Consider the following 16,850-nt stretch of genomic DNA (forward strand, 5'->3'; position numbering starts at 1 on the left):
GAAACCACCACACTACAACCTAACAACAAGCCTAATCAAGTTGAATTTCTGATTGATATAGTGCAGTGCTTGACGTTTTGGTATATCTTGATAGAAACCCACCGGCGGAGAGGGTGGAATAATCCTAGACCAATCAACCCTATGCACAGCTGGTGTGAGACTCTCACCCGCCGTTCCGAACCCCGTCCGATCGATTCGTTCGAGCTGCTGTGAATAGATTGTGTGCTTTCTTCAAACAAATCACCTGGAATGACTGTAGTTTTGACACAACAAGGTACCTACGGGCATTGATTTACGCTGTTATGGCATATTTTGCTTGTGTGAAAGTCACAACAACTGAATTTATGAACCAGTTATGCAAGTGAACGACGTGAAACAACATCAACTGCTTCGTTGTGGGACGAAAAATGTCTCAATCTTGTCTTGGCTTCTAATATATAGCGGCTTGCTAATTGCTCGATCGGGGTTCGAGAATGGGGCTGTCTGCTTTTAACGAATATGTACTTTCACTGTACTGCAATCAAAACGTATTATTAGAAATAACAAAACCACTTCATTAGTCCGATAAAGCTGAAAATGACACAGTATCTAAGAGTTGGTTCGATTAAAGTATTTTTTGATTTAATGTGATATTAAAAATACAGTAAACTCTCAACGGAGAAAGCGAAGGGAATGGAGATTTTATATGGTCGGGAATACTTAAATCATGAGGTAGAATAGAATGGGGTCAAATAGGTATGGGGGATCAATATGAATATGGCATTATGCTTGCTGTTATTGCATAGGTCACTCGTGTTGCGCAAAATTATTACTGTGCCCTAATTCATCTTAGCACCTGTATTCAGCTTACCCATTTGAACACATTAGTTAGAGCAGTGTCTGCTATCTCTAAATATTCAATGCATTAGCTCAAATGGTAGGATGAATAAGGGTGCGTTGTACTCAACTTTTCGCTTCGCTCTAACGCGAGTATTTTACATTTTCCAAGCCAGATTTTTTATTTTTTTTTTTTTATTCATTTCGTTTATTTGATAGGCACAAATGCGTTAGCTTGGCGGTGCCAAATTCTTTTGTTTTTACATTTTGTATATTTTAAAACTAGGAGGTTACAATGTTGAAATATTTTTTTAAAAAAGAAAAATTTTACAGCTATCTTAAGACTAGAAATAAGATTCTATATACAAGAGAGGGGGCGAAAGATTTTTTTTATGAAAAAATTTTAAAACAAGGAATTCAATAGTAATAATTTTTAGGAAATATTTACACTTATCTTAAAACTAACAATATAGTTTGGTACACAAAAGGGGGAACAAATATTTATGAGAAAATTCGCATGTGTTTTAAGACTAGGGATACAATTCTATTTACAAGATGGGGGACAATAGTTTTAACAAAGAGGTAAAATTACAACTATCTTAAAACTAGGAATACAGAATACAAATTTGATCTTTTTTAGCGGAGACTTATGCTTGGTCAAGATATTCAGAGGGGGGCTGTAGAAGCAGTTGTATCAAGGACAGGGGAGAGAAAGCGTAGATGGTGACCGGGAGAGAAGAGCAAAACTTGCAACTTTCGCTCAAACGGGAGATCAGCGAAAGATTACCGCCTCAGTTTAGCAGGTCGGATTGGCGGATGGTATTCTTCGGACCCGCGGGGAATCCTTCAAAAGTCATCGGACCTTGAGTCGCTCTCGCTTCAGTTTCCGTAGTGGTAAGTGCGACGGCGGTTACATAGTTGCAGTCTGGAGCTGATCGGTCCCACAAGGCAAGAGAAAGCTTCTAAAACGAGAAATAAAAAGAGAGGGGCTAAATTGGGATATTTGTCGTTTTTATGAAAGTATAAATAAGGGACATATAGGGGAAATCACGATTTGCCAGTATATCTCGGACTGGGACATTGGGTGGTCTACCTCGGGCCCGAAGGGAATCCTTTAACTGAGACCTGGCGTCCAAGTACCCGGCGCATACCCAGACAACGTGCTCGATGTCGTGATAGCCCTCGTCACAAGCGCACAGACTACTCTCCGCAAGCCCAATACGCCGCAGATGCGCATCCAAGGTGTAGTGGTTGGACATAAGTCGGGACATTACACGAATAAAATCCCGACCCACATCCATCCCCCTGAACCAAGCCTTCGTTGATACCTTTGGGATAATGGAATGTAGCCATCGTCCAAGTTCACCATTGCTCCACGAGGTTTGCCAACTGTTGAGTGTCCTCTGACGACAAATACTAAAAAATTCGTTGAAGCAGATTGGTCTTTCGTATATGTCACCATTTAATGCGCCCACCTTTGCTAATGAGTCGGCCTTTTCATTGCCCGAAATAGAGCAATGAGAGGGGACCCAAACAAAGGTAATTTGATAAGATTTTTCAGATAACGTACACAAGGACTCCCGTATCTTCCCCAGGAAATATGGGAATTGCTTTTTGGGCTTCATCGCACGAAGAGCCTCGATGGAGCTGAGGCTGTCCGAAATGATGAAGTAGTGATCTGTGGGCAGAGTGTCGATGATCCCAAGGGTGTACTGAATTGCAGCTAACTCTGCGACGTAAACTGAAGCGGGATCATTGAGCTTGAATGAAGCGGTGATAGTATTGTTGAAGATACCGAAGCCAGTGGACCCATCGAGATTTGATCCGTCAGTGTAGAACATTTTGTCACAGTCGACTTCTCGGAATTTATTATAAAATATATTGGGGATCACTTGAGGGCGTATATGGTCCGGGATTCCACGAATCTCTTCCTTCATGGATGTGTCGAAGAATACAGTAGAATCAGAAGTATCTAGGAAACGAACACGGCTGGGAGTATATGAAGAAGGATTAATGCTCTGTGCCATGTAGTCGAAGTACAAGGCCATAAATCGGGTTTGAGAATTAAGCTCGACGAGCCTCTCGAAGTTTTCAATCACCAACGGGTTCAGAATGTCGCATCGGATGAGCAATCGATATGAGAGTTCCCAAAATCGATTTTTTAGCGGAAGAACGCCCGTCAGCACTTCGAGACTCATCGTATGGGTCGAGTGCATGCAACCCAAGGCAACGCGCAAGCAACGATACTGGATTCTCTCCAGTTTGATGAAGTGTATGTTCGCAGCGGAGCGGAAACAGAAACACCCGTACTCCATCACCGACAATATCGTTGTTTGGTATAACCTGATCAGGTCTCCTGGGTGAGCACCCCACCATGTTCCAGTTATTGTTCGGAGAAAATTGATCCTTTGTTGGCATTTCTGTTTCAGATACCTAATGTGACATCCCCAGGTACCTTTAGAGTCGAACCAGACCCCGAGATATTTAAATGTGAAAACCTGGTTGATCGTTGCACCCATTAATAGAAGCTGGAGTTGCGCCGGCTCACGCTTCCTAGAAAAAACAACCAACTCAGTTTTCTCCGTGGAGAACTCAATACCCAGCTGAAAAGCCCAAGCAGACAAATTGTCCAAGGTATTTTGTAATGGTCCTTGCAAGTCGGCAGCTTTGGGCCCTGTAACAGAGACCACGCCGTCGTCTGCAAGTTGCCTTAGCGTGCATGAATTGGCAAGACAATCGTCAATGTCATTCACGTAGAAATTGTAGAGCAGGGGACTTAGACATGAGCCCTGGGGAAGACCCATGTAGCTAAATCGCGATGTTGTTAAATCGCCATGCGAAAAGTGCATGTGCTTTTCAGACAACAGGTTTAGCAAAAAGTTATTTAAAATTGGCGAAAGACCATGCTGGTGCAGCTTCTCTGACAGAATGTTGATAGAAACTGAGTCAAAAGCCCCCTTAATATCCAAGAAGACTGATGCCATCTGCTCTTTGTTAGCATAGGCCATTTGGATTTCTGTAGAAAGCAACGCAAGGCAATCGTTCGTCCCTTTGCCTTTGCGGAAGCCAAATTGTGTATCTGACAGTAAGCCATTTGCTTCAACCCAATTGTCGAGGCGAAACAAGATCATTTTCTCGAACAACTTCCGAATACAGGACAGCATTGCAATCGGCCGATATGAGTTGTGGTCGGAGGCTGGTTTTCCTGGTTTTTGGATGGCGATGACCTTCACTTGCCTCCAGTCATGAGGGACAATGTTACCCTCAAGAAACTTGTTAAATAAATTCAACAAGCGCCTTTTTGCAGTGTCAGGTAGATTCTTCAGCAAGTTGAATTTGATTCTGTCTAACCCTGGGGAGTTATTGTTGCATGATAAGAGAGCAAGTGAAAACTCCACCATCGAAAACGGTGTTTCGTTCGCGGTATCGTGAGGAGACGCGGCGCGGTACGTTTTCTGTACCGGGACAGAGTCCGGACAGATCTTCTTGGCGAAAGCAAATATCCAACGGTTTGAATATTCCACGTTCTCGTTGGTACTATTACGGTTACGCATACGTCGAGCCGTACCCCAAAGAGTGCTCATCGCTGTTTCTCTCGTTAACCCGTCGACGAACCGGCGCCAATAACTACGTTTTTTGGCTTTCATTAGACTCTTCATTCGCCTTTCTAACGACGCGTACTGTAGATAGCTAGCGGGTAACCCGTCTTCCCGGAAGGCCTTATATGCAGTGGACTTTTCCGCGTACAGCTCTGAGCACTCTTTATCCCACCACAGGGTGGGAGACCGTACATGGGTATTCGCGCTGGGTACTGGTTTAGTCTGAGCTTGATTCGCACTGTCGAGAATCAAGCCAGCCAAAAACCTGTACTCTTCCTCCGGAGGAAGTTCTTGAGTGGATTCGATTTTAACGGATATCGCGGTCGCGTAACTCTTCCAATCAATGTTCCGTGTGAGGTCATACGATACATTGATTGTTTCCGATGGTCTTGAACCGTTAGCAATTGAAATCACGATAGGCAAATGGTCGCTACCGTGGGGATCAGGGATCACCTTCCACATGCAATCTAACTGTAGCGAAGTCGAGCATAGAGATAAATCCAACGCGCTTGCGCGTGCTGGTGGTGTAGGAATCCGCGTCATTTCTCCCGTGTTTAAGATGGTCATGTTGAAATTATCGCAAAGATCTTGGATTAATGTTGATCTATTATCATCATGAAGGCAGCCCCATACCGTACCGTGCGAGTTAAAGTCTCCCAGAACTAGCCGCGGTGCCGGTAAGGATTCCGTGATATTACAAAGCGTTCGGTGTCCTACCGAGGCTCTAGGAGGAATGTAGATGGAAGCAATGCAAAGGTCTTTACCTTTGATTAAAACTTGACAAGCGACAATTTCAATGCCTGGTGTCGAAGGGAGGTTAATTCGGTTGAAAGAATAGCACTTTTTGATCCCCAAAAGTACTCCTCCATAGGGGTTTTCTCGATCCAGACGAATTATATTAAAGTCGTGGAAGTTGAGATTTATATCGGAAGTTAACCAAGTTTCACATAATGCGAAAGCATCACATTTTAAACTATTTAGTAAAAATTTAAAGGAATCGATTTTCGGGAGGATACTTCTGCTGTTCCACTGTAGAACAGTGATCGAATCGGTGACCTCGTTCGATGACTTAGCCATCGAAGGATACGATCGCTGCAAGGAGGGGCCATTTAGTAGTCAACTGCTTCAAAAATGTTTGCACTATAGGGAGAAAACGTATCAGAAGGCTTTTAAGAGGATCAGTAACATTGAAAGCTGTGAAAATTAAGTCCACTATGTCAGAAAATTTCATTAGTCCGCTACTGGACTGAGTATCTGTTTGAAAAAAGGGGACACTTGGGGTTTTTGGTGTCCCTGGAAGTGGTGGGTACTCCTTGTTAGAATTAATATTTCCAAGTCCTGGAGCAAATTGCTTCGGCTTTTGTGCATCACTTCCGTTGGATTTATTGATTGCGGTTGGCGCACTCTGAGTGGACGACACCTTGGCACCCTTACGAGGCAATGTAGGGGAGGCTAGATTTCTCCTCTTCCTGGATTCCCCTGGGTTAACCAATGATGTTCCCTCTTGTGGGTCGTCAGATTCTTGCTCAACGCCAGCCAAAAGAGCAAAGGAATTTTCGGAAGCGACAGATGGCGAAGCATTCTTTAGCATTTCTGCATAAGAGTGCCTCGAGCGATCCTTAAGGGAGCGCTTAATTTTATCCCCGCGCTGCTTGTACGCCGGGCATGACTTAAGAGCATGCGGAGGGCCCCCGCAGTAAATACACTTCTCAGTTTCTCCACCGCAAGCGTCATCCTCATGCTCTCCCTCGCATTTGCCGCACCGTTTTTTATTGCCACAATAAGTGGCTGTGTGGCCCAGTTGCTTGCAATTGCTGCAGTTCATTACCCGCGGTACAAATAGGCGAACAGGTAGGCGAACCTTATCCAGGAGGACATAGTTGGGAAGAGCAGATCCGGAGAAAGTCACCCGAATCGAGTCTGACGGAGAATAAGTTGTCTTATCATCTTCAGTTTTTGCGGAATACAATTGCTTGCATTCCAGAATTTTCACCTTTTGAAGTGAAGGGTCCTTAAAGCAGCCAACCCCGTACTTCAACAGGTCTTCGCACTTTAGACCCGGTTCGGCGACGACCCCATCGATCTCCACAACTCTACAAGGCACATACACTTTGAATTGCTTCGTAAAACGCTCGCTGCGAGCAATCTGGTTTGCCTGGTCGAGGTCATTTACTATAACGCGTATCTTATTAGCTCGAACACGTGTTATCTGAGCCACGGACGGGTAGTTGGCAGTCAGCTCCCGTGAGATTTCTAGAATATTGGGCGATTTCGTGTTGGGCCGGAAATACACCACCCAGGGTCCAGTCGAACTGGCTGGGTATGTTTTAATACGGGGAGGACTGGGGGAATCAGGGGAGGGAGTAATTTCGGGTTTATCCGGTATATCCATGGGAATATCATTCCCATCCAATGTTACTTCGCCCTCGGCCATTTAGGCACGAGGATAACACGTGGTGTAAACGAGAGATGAAACTTATATTCAGGGGAAAGGGCAGAAGTAGAGACCGATCGGGGAAAGGGAAATGAAAGAAAAAAAAAATACTTAGCTTATATAGCGGCGATTCCGGCTATTCTGGTATTCACTTCACCAGCCTGGGCACCGGCGAACAAAGACTGCCTCGAACAATGGTTGACCTTCACTGACAATTTATTCTTGTTCACTTTATGCACAGCACCAGAAAACGAACTGCTTCGATCGAGAGCTCGGAGAGTTATGAAGATTTTTTATTGATCTGCTTCTTAAGGTTAGGTGTATGGCTTTGCAGTCTAATTTTTAAGCAAAAACAAACTATTTTGTCTTCATCCGACGTTTCGGTCCGTTTGGGACCTTTTTCAAGGATTCGATTGGGTTCGATGCTTCTTAAGAACGAAGCAAAGATGTTCATACCTATTTAAGCGCAATCCAATCAGTGTAAGCCGAGTTATCGGCAAAGTAGTGTGACATCGTTACTAATGAGACGAATAAGGGTACGTCTACCCTATATGGTAGAAAACAGTATTGGCGACTGCCATTTCGGCTGTTACCGTGGTTTAGCTGTAATAGTTACGGCGTCTTTTATTTTTTCGCGTATTGTTCTGCGAAAACGCATTGTCCTTCGTCCTCAGTACAGTACATTTAACTAATGTAAAAAAATCAAGTGAGTTTTTTCTTAGGTAAAAATTAATGCTAAACACGAGTTATGGGTTTTTTTTTATATATTTTTGATTTGAAAAAAATACGAGCATTAATATGAAACATACGCTTAGGGGCACGATAGGTCAGTCGTTTGGGAGCACTGTACGTCACTACTACAATGTAAATTTGAATTATTTGGACTGGAAAATGGATCGCAATTTTGTTCGAAAAAACGTCAAACGCAATTGCATCTTTTCAAGCCAGTATTCGATCAGCCTTTAAACAATTCAAGGTTCCGTTAGAAACATTACGTGCTCGTGTGAAAGGAACGTACTCGTCATCAATGAAAGTGCGTCAGATATTTTGTGTGAGTTAACAATATAGTAATTTAAGATGTTGTTGGAGTAGATAAACGAAAAAACATGATCGAAATAGAGAAGGAACAGGAACCCAACAAAAATGCTCAGAAGCGCAAACCTGGTCGTCCCACAGCTAAGCAATCACGTGAGCCGGAATGCACAGCTTCTTTTCCACACTCAGGTGATGACGAGGACATCGAAGAAGCATTCGCAACCACAAAACGCAGCTGCTGAAAAAACACTTCCTTCTGAGGTTTCATGATTTTCACATCATTTGCCACTTTCTCATTTTCTTATCTGAATGACGTCGATGTTTTGGATTGTGTTTAAAAAAATCAATAATCTACTGTATTCATACTTTTCAAATGAAAGTTGAATCGCCGAATTTCTAGGCGTTTACATTGTTCTATTTCACCTCTATAAACCTATCGAACCTCCAGATTTAAAAAAAACATCGAAAACAGTACCTTCGCCTTATTGGATTCGGCTTGAAAAATATTTAGCCAGGCATAAAATCATTATTGCCAAAATGTTACCAGATGCATAACCTTTCCAACCAGTGCTTGTTTGTCAAAATCAGTGCAACAATTCCACTCAACTCTATTAATAGAAACTTAGAATTTTTAATCTTGTAATGAAATAAATCTAATGTATATTTTATCGGTCAGTTTTATGTTGATGCCATAACATACTTCTCCTTGATAATATTTTATTTCGCAGCATTTTACACAGGTTTTTTACCATTTAACTCCACTATGTTGCACTTCACTAATAATCAACAGATACCGGTATTTCGACTACTACAGTAGGATCCTTTTTGGCAACAATTTTATTTTTTTCAGTTGCTTAAACCGGAACCGCGCAAAAAATGGAACCTTATTTTTAAAGTTTGGATTTTCAATTTACTTTAAAAATGCTTCAAGGATTTTTAATCATATGTGAAATGGAATGAGATAAAAGAAAAAATAAGCAAATTCAACTTTATTCATAATTTCAACAAAATCAGACGTCGTACAGTGCACAGTGGTCGGAAACGCCAAAAACGTGAACTTAATTCACTAGAGGCCAAACCATCGAATATATTCACAGGATGTCTTTGGAGGAATTGTTCGTATGAATATTCCCCACAATCTGATAACAATTGAAATTAGGAATGGCTTACTACGACCTAACTAAAAAAAACTTTTTATACTGACGAGGCAGAAAATTGGTGTCTTCGACAAAGTTTTAGAAATGCTCATAGTGAAGAATTTTGTTGAATAACTTGAACTTGTAGGACTTAAGGTTACCGCTTTATAAAGCGTTTTCTAAGGAAATCCCCTTAAATTTAGTTTTCTAATATAACTTTTTTCACTGTGACTTTTCGTGCAAATGATGCTCCAGACAAATGTTGACGTATTAAAACTACATAATATTGTTGAAGACTGCATGTAGAAATTAAATTATTGTTGAAGAGGGCATGTAAAAATATTGTTGAAGACTGCATGTAAAAATGTTACCTGAAATCGATGGTGCGGCGCACACCTCTTGAAAAATACTCATTCGTTTTAGAGTTATTGAAGAATTTTAAATTTTTTACATCAACTTCAACTACGTATAAGAGTGCAAACCAAAATGGACGAGCAGGCACAATTTTCAATGTCCAGACTACGCATAATACAGGTAAGAAGGTTTGATGCGTGGCACTCTAGAAACATATGAATAGGGTAAGCTCACTTTGTAATGTTTTTTACTTTTTCCATATAAAAATCAACGAAAAAAATTGTACGGTTCTTTTTCGTAAAATTTTGTAATTGCTGGTAAAAATGTTAAAATCTTCAATCAGTTTGAAACGAATGAGCATTTTTACTTACAATCTGCAATTTAATGCCTCCGCATTTATTTGCAATATGGTTTGCATGAAAAGACACAGTGAAAAAAAAACTTTATAAATCGATAACTTTATGTCCTACAAGTTCAAGTTGTTCAACAAAAGTCTTCATTACGAGCATTTCTAAAACTTTGTCGAAGACACCATTTTTCTTCCTTGTCAGTATAAACAATTTTCTAGTTCAATCATAGTAAGCCATACCTCAATTTAATTTTCATCAGATTGTGCGGTATATTCATACGAACAATTCCTCCAAAGACACCCTGTGAATATATTCCTCTAGTGGATTAAGTTCACGTTTTTGGGGTTTCCGACCACTATGTAACGGTGTCTTTTAGTGACTCCTTCTTGATAACAAACATTTACCCAATTTGTTGAGCTGAGTCGTTTGGTTCACAAAAGACTTAAGCCTCTGAAAAAATCTTCAAAGTTTGAGGGTTTCTGTGCGTTTTTTTTAAATAAACGTTACAGAACCAAGAACTTTCTGCGCACGGGCCTGGTTGTACTTAATAAGGTACTTAATGTAATTAACGTCGATGTGTGAGTACTTAAAGTATTTAAAGTAAATATTGACCGTAATTAAAATATTTTGCGTATTTAAAGTACGAAGCTGCTGTACTTAAAATCTTTTCGGTAATTGAAGTACAATGGATTTGATGCGTACTTTTTAAATATTACGGTACTTAAAGTAACTAATTAAGTACTACTTTTGGTACTGCGTCGTATTCAAGTTTTAGTGCTTGCCCCTCTATACCAACACAACATAATCCATGATGAAACAAATTGAATGAAAATGCACGCTACAGTCAAGCGAATACAAGTGTGCAAGTGCAGGTGAAAAAACGAAAGGATATGAGGAAGAAAAGCACAAACAAATGACGTAGTTGACATTTCCGTTGCCATAACTTTTGCTTCGGTTCGGTCACAATTATTTTATTCGGTATTTTCGAGGTACAAAGTGTCCCTAAATGTTCGAATCGGTAGATCCGAGGTAAAGCTCGACCATTTCTCACTTTTCATCGTGCCTTAAAGAAGCAGGATGCTCGTTCGGATGTTTATATTTACTTCAAGGGCCTCGGACGCCATGCTTTAGTTTTGCAAGAATAAAACCTTTCTTTCTCTTCATCTTGCGCTACAGTATAATAAATTCGCTTGTGAAAGTGCAAGTCCACTTTGCATGCTGTGCTTTTGCCCGACAAGCTGTATTCCACACAAATATGTCGCTTTGGTGTTTGTACGAACTTATGTCACACTGTTGTATCCAATGAGGTATATATAGGTGTGGCAGAACACACGGTTTATATGTAAACAATCCAGAAGCACGCCGGGTCGACGTCATAGCGTTCACACGATTCAATGGGAGCGGAACGAACGGTTTGACGAAAGCAAGTCGATTTATTCTGTGATCACTCACACCACTCATGTAAGATTCATCTTGCGAATACCAAATCTTCGCCATACCTGTATATACTACATTACATGTAAACGAGTGAAGGTGTCCTTTACTTGTGTATAAGTGCAGTGTTGATTTTAATATCAATACCCCGATAACGTTGAATTCATCATTACATTTCTAATCATGGAATTGTGTAAGTTTCTGTGCTGTAAAAGTAGCATAAGGCGTTTTTGTCCCGAATTAATAACACATCATATTCATTCTACTGGTTATAATGCATATTTCGCAATAGAATCGTACTTATTTGCATGTAAATCATACGGGTCGCATTTTAGGTGTAGGTACCTAGTTGCGTGAAGTTGACCTTTTTAACTTGTAGTTGATAGTTGCTATTTCCGCAATTGAACCACATTTCCAATATTCTCTTGGTTTGTCTAATAAAAACTTCATCGCAATGTGAACATGATATATTTTATACCCCCGATTTTCTCAGTGTTTCTATCGGATCGTTTGTGGAACCTAGTATTGATTTTAGCTGGTAGATTCTATTATTGAAAACTAGATCTGTATCATACCTTTTTTTAAGTTTTGTTCTAATTGGATAAGCCGTATTTTTGTTGAAAAATACCGCTATCATTTTTAAACTGTAAGGGATTTTTCTTGTTAAACATCTTAGATTTTTTTTTATGAATTATTTATTTGATGGTTTGCTATGGATTTCCGTTGAGCTTGCCTATTTCAAAAATGAATTCTGTTTCGTTATTTATTGCTTCTCTCTTTATGGTAAACTAAGTATTTTATGGACCATTTGATGAAAAGCGGCCATTTCATGCTGATAAGAATGGCTTGAAGTATTTGGTATGGTTCTTTCGGTATATGTAGGTTGCTTATATATTTCGAAAATGAAGGACTCACCCTCTCTCCCTACAAGCACATCCAAAAAGGGCAATTTATTATCTTTCCCTTCTTCATGTGTAAACTTGATATTTCTATGGATATTGTTAATGGTTTCCAACATCCGAGATAAGTTTTTACGTTGGATAATGCAGAATATACCATCACTCTGATAACTCAGCTTTTTCCTTTAAACATTCCTCTAGGTTTGCCATAATAGTTCACAAAAAATAGAGAGAATGGGTTACCCATTAAAGCACCCTGGGTTTTTTTTTATTTAAGGATATTCGCCTAATCGGGTTAGAAAAATCTTTAATGAAAAATTTCTAACCGTATGTGCGGGGTCGGGACTCGAACCCAAGTACAAGGCAATCGATTTACCAACTACGCTGAAATGAGTGGTCAGCGCTCTATAGATGCAATGCAACAACTCAGGTTTGTGCATGTGGGTGTATGAAAAAAGTTACGCAAGTTTAAAAGTGTCGGTAAGCAGATTCCTTGTTCCTGTTTTTTATCCGGCTCTTATGTTGTCGCGTTCTGTCCACGCTTTTTCCTTTCGTGTTTTCTTAAAAATTTATTCTCAATTTTTTTTTCGTACCCATTCAATGCGGTTATGTACCCATTCATAACGTTGGTATGTTGAAAAGACGATAGGCGGTTATGTGCCCATCCATGGACGTCGGTTTACGGTAAATTCCGAACATTAGTTAGTTGTCTGTTATCTAACGATCACCAGGTCGTCCACCTAGCATCTCCAAATTCGAGGGATTTCTTTATCAAAATCTATCTCGAGCTCACTCAGGAATACGTCTGCCAGAAGCGGCGATAGTTTGCTACCCATGCTGAGGCCAAAAATGTTTGCTTGTAACAGTTTCCTCTAAATTAGAAAAAAAAATCTCGTTCATATAAGACTCTGCCACTGAAACTGGTCGACAAAAAGGTAAATTTTAAGTGTTGTATTCTGTATCGCGTTGTGTTTCCGTCAGTGTAATTTTTACGTTAGAGCAATCCCCCAAAAATTTGCAAAATGACATATTCTTTCGTAACGTTACAACGATTTGACGAATCTTCATTCGACAAATATGTTAGAACTTTATCAAATAAACGCCTACATCAGAAAGTAGATAAAATTTCACGAAAGATTCAATTAACATAAACTGAAAACAATGGAAGAAGATATGGCCGATAATGTAACGTGACGTTACAACGCGTCACAAATAAGAACTTTCAACGTATTTCAATAAAAGTCAATACATCAAATTCTAGTATTTTCAGTAACCGTTGATTGAATCTTTCGTGAAATTTTGTCTACTTTCCGAATCTTTAATAAGTTTTGATGTAGGCGTTCATTTGATAAAGTTATAACATATTTGTCGAATGAAGATTCGTCAAGTCGTTGTAAACGTCACGAAAGAATGTGTCAAATAAATTTCGATATAATTGGAATTGTGTTTCCACAAAAAAAAAATAATTCGTTAAATTATATGTTTTTCATAAGTCATTCGTGTTTCTCCATGGGTAAAAACCAACAATTAAATTTTATGGTATATCTTACTTCTTGTTTGGTATATTTTACTTCTGTCCCATCCCAGGAATTTAGGACCAAAGAAGTGACATTAACCCTCTTAGCAAAGTCACTCCCAACGATTTATCAAACCCCCATCAAATTGAAACGGTTGTGTACGGTTGTCCACGTTTCTTCCTTATTCAAGGTTCAAAATAATCCGTTGATTAAATTATTCATTGAATGAATAATTTGATTGCCGTATAATTTTGAATCATCTTTATTTTGTACGCTGCACAGTTGGCCTGGCCACTTTAATGCTTGTGTCATATTCAATATGTGCCACAAACATTAATAATGACAAACGTTTGCAATTTTCCAGGATCCCTTCATGTATTGGCTGTGTATGTGTAGACTATACTAGACTAGACTAGAAAAAGACTGTTTGGTATATCTATATCATAGAGAATCTATCAATGAGACAGTTTTATTTACAACAAATTGTAACATATTTTTATATTTCATACTGTTTGCAGTCTAAAGTTAATTTTTATAGCATGTGATTCTAAATACCACTTCAAATCAAAATGCTGCCAACAATTTTTTTTTGAAAATGTCGTCGATTTCATGTTGTTTCGACAAAAACAATAATTTGTTTTATTACGAACTTCTCCTAAGCTATTCGTGGCTAACCATTATGAACAATAAATTTTTCGCAATGCACATAAAATTTCCTGTAACTTTCTTAGAATAACTCGAATAATGCGTAATAGTTCACATTGAAACGACTGGACAATTGCGTTTTTGGAATAATTATTAATTATATTTATATATAAATATTATATATGTTATATGTTATTAATCTAGTAATTAATCCTACTAGAAGAGGGATTCATCAATAGATTTTTTAACGCAAATATTTTTGCTGAGAATATTAAGTCTCTTCTTTCAAAACTTGAGAAATTAAATCTCGTTATAGTTAGATGACCACTAAAAATAGGATTATTAATATCTTTTCAATTATCATTACTAAAAGTTGGTGATGTCCATTGGAATTGTTGTAGCCATCAAAAGATATATCATTCATTACGGCAACTTTTTTTCTTTTTTTTTGGCAGAATTGATTTTTTTTCTTTGATCGCCTAGCTACTCGAGAAACCACCAACTGTTTTTAAAATGTTTGCACAGCATTTCTAGAGAACGACTTTGTTAACAAAATGCAACACTGATAGAATATATTCGTAAATTTGCTACGAATGGAATTCGCACAGAGACCTTTCGTAAAATATACGAATTTATCGCACTTATGGTAAATTATTCGTAGCTAGGGGTAACGTTTTTATTTTCATTGCGATTTTTTTGTAAAAGCCACAAAACTTCCTTCGTCGGCTTATTATGAATCGATTAAATTAGACAAACACATTTTTTAATGAAAAATTAACAACTTTTTCCAAAGAATTCCTAAAATTATAATGCATAAAAAATTATATTGATGAACGAATTTATTGGTAAATCTGCTACGAATAGGTTCATCCGCGGATCCGAGCATTTTCCTGCATTGTATATATTTGGTTTCGTTCATTTCGCTAACTGCAAACATGGCGACTTGAAGAACGAAAATTTTCTTTATTTTAAATATTTAGTGTGAGATGCACAACATTTATCGTCGAAGACGAAACTATTTTTTGTGACTGAAACGAAATGTTTTGCTATCAACATGCTATTAACGAAATAGATTCATAATCAACTAAAGAAATTTGTTTTGCGCTAATCACGGTTTTTGCCAATGGCTCCCCACAATATTTATTCACAAAAAATAGTTACAATGAGAGTGCATGTAACTTTCGTAGACATGTTCCGTAAATATCAGTAACAAAAAAATCACAATCATTTTAGAACGTAATAGCGCAGAGCACTTTGAAATGAAATCGATTTTGCCAGATCGATCTCCTTCACATCAGAAATCGACTTTGTCAAATATCGACCCTAAAAGATCGGATGAAAAAATGTACGAAAATTTTGTTGGATGAACGACAATAAAATCGTGCGACCTGCGCAATATTTGTGCTATTTACAAACATTTAGTAAAATAACAAAACATTTCGTTTCAGTCATGAAAAATAGTTTCGCTTTCGATGATAAATGCCATGCAACGTACACTAAATATTTAAAATCACAAAAAAATTCATTCTCCAAGTCGCCATTTTACAGTTCGTAAAATGAACGAAACCAACTATTTACAATGCATGGAAATACTTCAATGAAGAAAATGACTGGAATGAAATTGAAATGAATTCGAGAAATGTGTAATCATTTACATTCTATATACGAATTTATTTTATCAGTGTATCAAAAGATTCCATTGATGATTGCTTGAAGTGCCTTATAAAAATAAGCTTACTGGCTCTGAATTGGCAATATATCTATCTATCTATCTATCTATATCTATATAAGTCAATGTTTGTATGTATATGATTTATGGACTCGAAAACGGCTTAACCGATTACCGTAAAAATTTATACATAGTAGGCATTTATTATAGAGCGTGTTTGTGTGCTATTGTTTGGGAATTATCTGCCCGCAAGATGGCGCTTCGGACCAAATTGTGTTTTGCTCCTAGTACCCTATACGAGACTGCACGCAAATTGAGAGTTATATAAAGAAAACAATAAAGAAACAATATCAAGAGTACTACAATGACATTTAGAATGATTTAAACAGCAAAAGTTATGATTTGAATCGTAGTTTTGTATCATATTACAAAAACTCAGCTTCAAAATCAATGTTTGTAATATGTAAGGTAAACAATAAAAAATTTCGATCTAAAATGAACTATAACAAAATTTGTCATCCTATGTCGATACTCTGGTTTCCTATTATCCACAGCAGCATACAGTAAAAATTACTATTTTGCATTGAAACGTCTGTATCAAAAGTTTTATCCGAAAGTAGTAAAAATGCCCACGACGTACACACAATCACAACCTTCATGGCTATGTTGTCACTACCGATTCAGTTTAGTGTTTGAACATCTCATCATTGGCCATCAATATGATAATCATATGATAGCTAGAGTCTGTTTGTATCTCGCACAAAATATTATGACACGGACATAAACATCTTTGTTATTACCGAAGCTGGGCGTGAATATTCACAAGTGGCGATATGTAACAGGAATCAGTGTCATCATTACCGTGGACTTACGAATGAATAATCCCTTGTTCAATGGATTGTATAACTCGATCGAACAGATGCATTATGTGCATTAGATGCATTAGATAATCGATGTCACCC

The sequence above is a fragment of the Topomyia yanbarensis genome, chromosome 3 (assembly GCF_030247195.1).
Source record: "Topomyia yanbarensis strain Yona2022 chromosome 3, ASM3024719v1, whole genome shotgun sequence".
Taxonomy (NCBI): Eukaryota; Metazoa; Arthropoda; class Insecta; order Diptera; family Culicidae; genus Topomyia; species Topomyia yanbarensis.